This window comes from Pygoscelis adeliae, unplaced genomic scaffold (assembly GCF_000699105.1).
Source record: "Pygoscelis adeliae isolate BGI_AS28 unplaced genomic scaffold, ASM69910v1 Scaffold148, whole genome shotgun sequence".
In the NCBI taxonomy this organism is placed as follows: Eukaryota; Metazoa; Chordata; class Aves; order Sphenisciformes; family Spheniscidae; genus Pygoscelis; species Pygoscelis adeliae.
In genome coordinates this window covers 1,730,232-1,737,443 of record NW_008825258.1, presented here as the reverse complement: position 1 = coordinate 1,737,443, position 7,212 = coordinate 1,730,232, and positions in this window count along the sequence as shown.

Genomic DNA, 7,212 nt, shown 5'->3' with positions numbered 1-7,212 from the left:
TCCAAAACATTAAATAATGACTGAAAAGACACCTTAGTACAGCTGAACTGACTGGAATTTGGAAAAGTCTCTATTTCTCTGATCTTAAAACAGTGGGCTTTTTAGTCCATCCCAGAAATATATTTGATAGTTGATCTCTTGCAATAAAGCCATCACTGGAGAAGGACATTAGCAGCAATACCTTCTGAATGATCCTTTCATGTCATTCCTCTGATATAATGATGCTACAGTTCTATCAACCAGAAGATGTGACTGTAAAGGATGAAAAGTCACTTTCAAGAAGTCTTGATAAATATTTTAACTGGTTTTCATTTTACAGGGTTTTGGGACTGGAACCATTTTACTCTGAGACACAGCAAGGATCGCAACTGCAACTTTGCTGAGGCTCTCCCTTTGGCTCTGCAGGGATGAGAAACCACCCTGAACGATGGCTGTTGCTCATCCAAAACCTCTGCTCCACACGTCCACCAGCCCAGCAGGCTCCGGGTGTGCACAGGGAGGGTGCTCGCACCAAAAAGGGTCAGAGACTCCAAACCTCCCCTAACCAGGCAAAAGTATTCTTCCAAGTTAGACGCTGGCAAGCGTAGCAGGTATGGATAACTGCAAGCACACTATTATCTTCTTTTTAACTGATTCCCCATGTCTCTATAAGATGAGCCAGATACTCACAAGCGATACAAAACTTAAGCATCCTAGTAAGTAGAAATGGCATTTAGTTACTCCAAAATACACTAGGTAAGAAGTCAGTTGAGCTTAACCTCTGCTACAGTCTATTCTTCCCCAAATTTCTCATCCTTTACAGAAAACACACTCCAGGTGATTTGAGAGGAGTGTATCAGCTGAATTCAAGCAGGTAGAAAAAGGCATGGACAGTCTCGGGGGCATCATCCTGCCTGCACAGGCAGGAACCACGTCAGAGTCGGGATGCTCCCGTCGCTGCATACAATCACCTACCAGGTTTTACCACTGCAAAACCCTGGAAAACAGTAACTCTAAAGTGGAGCATTTTGCCCTTGTCAGAAAACAGCAGCAAATTCTGCAGAAGCATATTTAAAGGGCAATTGTTGAATCTGGGTCAGGCAGAAAAGCGCATGTTTTTCGGCGGGTTTTGCAGCCGGCCAGAGCCTGCCACCAGGTGTCACTAACTTCTTGATTAAGGCAGATCAGATCTGAAAAAGCTCCTTTATCAGGCTATTTATTACTCAAGGGGATGATTTTCAGACGTACCACCAGTAACCAGAAAAGACGGCCACTTTCCCCTCCAAAATCGGATGCTGTTTGTCCCCGTTCTTGTACAAAAGCTTTCAGTACAGTTGCCTCTGGATAATTATCTTATGTTTACAGTCATTCCTACAGCCTGCCACCTTACAGAAAAGGAAAACCTAAGCTGACCATTGAGTTTAACTCTCATCCCCATAAAGGATGCGTGGGCTTGGGGGTTTCACGTGCTGCCTCTGAACAAGGCAGACTGAAGCCTGACATAGTCTTTGAGGAAACCCAGTATTTCAGCCTTTGTTTTACTGTCAAAAACCAACCCACAGAGCAGTTATGGTCCAGATCTCCAGAGAGGAACTGGTTTGGGTCATTCCCACAACTCCAGCTGAGGGAGAGTTAGCTCCCAGATGTGTAAAGCAAGGTATAAGACATGAGAGTTAAAGAGTACCTTGGAAAAAGGTTAAGTATTAACTTGAAAAAGCACAGTTACCTATCCTGGTGTCTGGTGCAAATGGTGCTAAGACAGAGACTTCCTACGTCAATCCAAAATAACACAAAAGTGGGAGCAACGGAAAGAAAAACAGCTCAGATGGGGGAAATCATCTTTCAAAAAAGTCTCGTATCTTTGTGTACACACATGACATTTCTACAATCAGCCCAGCGTAAGTACTAAAGAGAAAATATGAGTTACTAATACTTCTGCATGAGTTACAAAACTACCTGAAAAAAAAAAAGTTATCACAGGAGATAATGTATCCCAGGCCCCCAGTGCAATGCCACGCGTGGAGGAGGCAGGGACACACAAAAGCAGCACCCAGCACTTACTCTGGGAATGCTGCCACCATACTCGGTGCCTACAGACATTGCCACGCTTTGAAGATGATCCATGAAGAAATATTCTTGCAGCATCTTGACACTGCCTCATCATGTGAAAGACACTCCCGGAGGGACTCAAAACTATCTTTTTATTCTGATTTGAGCTGCCATGGATACAAATGTCTTTAACTGGGAACAGACCTTCCTTACTGGTCGATAAGCCCCAGGCCCTTCGGTTGAAAAAAGCAAACCCTTGCAGAGTGACAAAACTTAACAACGGCCTCGAAACCTTCAAAATCATATGAAAATTAGGACTTTCTGTTCTCCCTCTCTCTCCCTCTGATTATCCATCCCAATGCCAGAGCCTTGTCAAACACCCCAGAACTTAGAGCATCCATCTGGCAGGTCCTCATGTCATCATATTCTTTGAGATTGTCACTACAATGTCCACTGAAGACACCATCACTGTGGACATGATCATTTAGGTTCAGGGAGAATGTTGTCCATACCTTCATATAAGACAATCCCTGGAATCTGAATTTTTTGCAGATGCTTCATTAGGCCATGCAGATGATGAATTCGAGAGACAGACACAAGACCAGAAATGTTTTACTTTGTTTTCAAGGCATCACTTTATATGGCATCCATTCCAGGAATATTTTCACTTTGGATGGCCACGAAAGCCCTACACCCTCTACATCAAGCTTAAGCTAAGATCTTCATACCAAAGCTGCCAGAAACCCTCCAAGATTTTCAATTGTATTTAAAAATCTGAAAGTTTTCAATTCAATGCAAAGCTGTAACTAAAAATGCCTCCGATCTGTATTGATTTCAAAGATGCTATGTAAAATTTGCAGCCCAGCCTTGCCTGATAGCAATGAAAAATTTCAAGGGTATTGTATGAGGTGTCAAAAACCCCCTTGTAATCTGGGACAGCAGAGATTTTGACAGTCTGAAAAGCAGAGGTGCTAACTGCAGTTTTAGGACAGGCATATTAGCTGAATTGTTCTGGTAAGATCTTCAATAGTGAGTGACCTCAGCGTCTTCAGTTCATTTATCACCAGGAGTCACAAACCTTGCACCTCTCTCTGGTTCTCTGCAGAGCCAGAAAGATGCTGTATTCTGCACAAGGAAATGCCTTTGAGTCCATGGTATGTTTCACACTGCAGATTCTGCTGCAAAAAATGTAATGCACTATGGAGATGCACAGTGAGTGAGGCAGAGATGTCCCAGGTTTGGCCCTGCTCCTGCAGTGGACCGGGGCAGCACCTTCCTCACAAGCCCAGGATCAGGTCCTTTGCATAAACAGCATTCAGAAAAGGCTGAGCAATTTTCTCAGCGAAGGTACCTTCTCCTCTGACAGCGCCTGGCTCAAACAAGCAAAGAGGGCTTGTGTTCTGCTTTGATTTTGCATCTCGTTATCCCACTCTTCACAGTGAGCAGATGTGAGGAGACTTTTCACTTTTTGGAGCATTGCCATATCCGGACCAGGTAGAAAATACTGCACGACACCAGACAATCACCCAGATACATCAAAGCGCTATATCCTCTTATCCCTTAACCTATTGGTTAATCTAGAAGTAATTCCAGACCTCCTCCTCTATTGAATTTTTGTTTTTCTTGCTGTATGATGAAACCCAGCTTTGTTAGCAGCATCAGTAGGGGAAGAAGGTTGTCGCATCGTTAAATCAATGATGGGGACTCGGGAACCCTGGATTAAATTCCCAGCACAGACACCCATTTGCTGCATAAGCAAACACCAGCCTTTCCTGCCCCTTGCTTTTCCATGCATTAAACAGAGGTGGTGACTGTTTCTCCAGCCTATAAAAGTGGGTAGGATGTTTGGCAGTGCTTACAGTAAGCCACGGTTCAATACAGCAAAGGCTGAAGTGAATGCCTAACCCATACTGAAGGGTTTTAAATGTGTTTTTATCAATGGTGAGGCATTGCAAGTCAAGAGCTGTGACAGTATACCCTAAATCATACAAGATTACTACATTGTGTCAAACAAACATATAATTAAGCAGCTTTAATATGTTAACAGTTTGGAATCAGATTAGTGTTGTATTAGACTAATAGAGTTGGTCCCCATTAATCCAGATCAATTGCTCAACTCAGTTTATTTAAGATTTTGTTTCAGAAATTTAAAAACATAAATCTAATTCTCAGCAGAACATGCCTAAGCTGTAGGGCAGGATGAATTCATCAAGATATCTGGGCACGTGGATAAACCAAGTGCAGCTTAACCGGTTCAACCGCACAATGCAGAACTAAACCCTCTAATCCCCTCTGATGAGATTTTTGTGCTGTACGAACACAGAGGGTACCACAAGAAGAGATGATGTATCTGGGCAGCAAGGTCCTGAGGCACCTCTCCACGTGTGCAAATGGCACTGAGCCCCGTGTGGCTTAACACACCCCCAGGACCAGTATTAGAGCCCAGCATCACCTTACATCACAGACACAGGTGACAGAGGGAATGCTGCTTTTGGAGACAAAAATGCAGGCATGCAAGGCACAGACGCGTGTAAAACCTGCTGCCCAGCTTCCCCACGCTATCCAAGCCTTAAATACGGGCCTTTAGGGATCACACACATCACAAGAGAGATGTCTGCACAAGTTCATCATGAATGATCCCAAATGCAGGGCTTGCACTATAGCAGTCTTTGCGAGCCGGCTCAGAAAGGGTCTTTATTTTCCATCCATAGATGACTATGAAGGATGACTACATGGAAGCATCCAACTGAAAGAAGCTGTGAATACTGGGGCAAGGAGGGGAGCCAAGGGCCAGCCCACATTGCTAATGATCTGTACAGCACTGACAAGATTTAATCCAGCCTCATTTTATGCAGCCTACTCTTGGCACATCCAAAACCAAACTGCAGTAGAGTAACATCTTGCCCCGTTAAGGTTCGGTACAGATTTCAAAGTCGGAGGTGATGCTTCAAATCCAGATTCCTACAGCCACCCACACATGCACTCTCTACTTAATTTCTATGTATATATGCGCACACAAGCGCATGTGTGTAAATACATATATTCTCCCCATTTGTATTCTCCCCCATACATATCTTCTATAATCTATACATAGATGTATTCTATATTGCAGCAGGGCAATAGCAAGATTTTACTTCTTTAGTTAATCTAAGGCAAACCTACACATTATAGGTACAATCTCTTTTAAGCCAATTCTATATTGCTTTATACTCACAAAACATGGAATGTTTAGACAAAATCAATGTATACTTGTCTAAAACTGGATCAATTGTCCACATTTTTCTATATCACTGCAAACAATTCATTTTAACAGTTAATTTAAGCTGATAAACAATGCAGTTTCTAACAAGACAATTTCTGAAGTTATTGTCTACATTCAAGACAGCATTCAGGCAGCGAGAGAGAGGTTTGATTTACATTGCGTGAGTACTAGTGAGTCATCCAAGCACCCATAAAGCAGACTACATGTGTAGAAGTTAAGTGCCAAAGAGCTAATTCATCATACCCTTTCTGAGACAAATCCTGCTGTGCAGAAGGTAGGATGCTGTAGTCACCTGAGATGTGGACACCGAGCTTTTATTCATGGCAAGATGTTATTCTCAGTACAGAGTACCAGGCCTTGAGTTACAAAGCATAAATCCTGATCCACAGTGTTTATGCTACTGGGGACAAAAAGTCTGCTTGGAAATATTGCCGGGAAAATGTCAAGCAATGAGCTACACATGATGGAATGACATGGGTTTTGTGCTGAGAGTAAAATGGCAAAATACAGAATGTAAATAGGTTTGGACGGCACTGTTTTTTCCAAAGCCTGAAGCTCAGCACACAACACTAAAAAGAAAAACCACCTCCATCTGTTTTGTTTATGATGGAGTCATAAACAGCAGTCAGACATTTTCTGTTTGCTATCAAGCACTTGTTGATGTGTAGCTCACTAAGATGAAAATATTTTATGGCAAAGGGTCACAATTTTTTTGTGTCACAACAACCCCATGCAGCGCTACAGGCTTGGGGAAGAGTGGCTGGAAAGCTGCCTGGCGGAAAAGGACCTGGGGGTGTTGGTTGACAGCCGGCTGAACATGAGCCGGCAGTGTGCCCAGGCGGCCAAGAAGGCCAATGGCATCCTGGCTTGTATCAGAACTAGTGTGGCCAGCAGGAGCAGGGAAGTGATCGTCCCCCTGTACTCGGCACTGGTGAGGCTGCACCTCGAATACTGTGTTCAGTTTTGGGCCCCTCACTACAAGAAGGATGTTGAGATGTTGGAGCATGTCCAGAGAAGGGCAACGAAGCCGGTGAAGGGTCTAGAACACAAGTCTTATGAGGAGCGGCTGAGGGAGCTGGGGTTGTTTAGCCTGGAGAAACGGAGGCTGAGGGGAGACCTCATTGCTCTCTACAACTACCTGAAAGGAGGTTGTAGCGAGGTGGGTGTCAGTCTCTTCTCCCAAGTAACAACCAATAGGACAAGAGGAAACAGCCTCAAGTTGCACCAGGGGAGGTTTAGATTGGATATTAGGAAAAATTTCTTCACCAAAAGTGTTGTCAAGCATTGGAACCGGCTGGCCAGGGAAGTGGTTGAGTCACCATCCCTGGAGGTATTTAAAAGACGTGTAGATGTGGCACCTAGGGACATGGTTTAGTGGTGGACTTGGCAGTGCTAGGCTAAAGGTTGGACTTGATGATCATAATGGTCTTTTCCAACCTAAACGATTCTATGATTCTATGAAAGACATCGGTGAGCATCCTTGCACTAGCAGAACACAATACTGTGCCGAAGCAATATGGTATAAACACTTCTCTTCACATATATTGGTATTTACAACGTGCAGCAGTAAATGAGACATAAAAAACATGGCCACAGGCACTTACCTTCAAGGGTAGCTTCAGTGACATGTCATTAACATGTATTTGCTGACCATTTTGAAAGCAAACAGGAAAGCCTGAGCTGCAGCTATGCTGGCAGACAGCTCACCGATGCAGCTCTACCTCCCCTCACTTTCACCACTTTCTGATGGCCAGACACGTTTTCTCATTACTATTAGCTACAAAACTAGTACCAGACACAGTGCTGTACATGGGTAGTTTCTCCTGAGGGACAGGAGGCTCCTCTCGATTTGGAAATGCACCTTTGGTAGGGTGCACTCACTCCTGATCACTCTGCCCCCATAGCTGACACAGAGGCGCCTG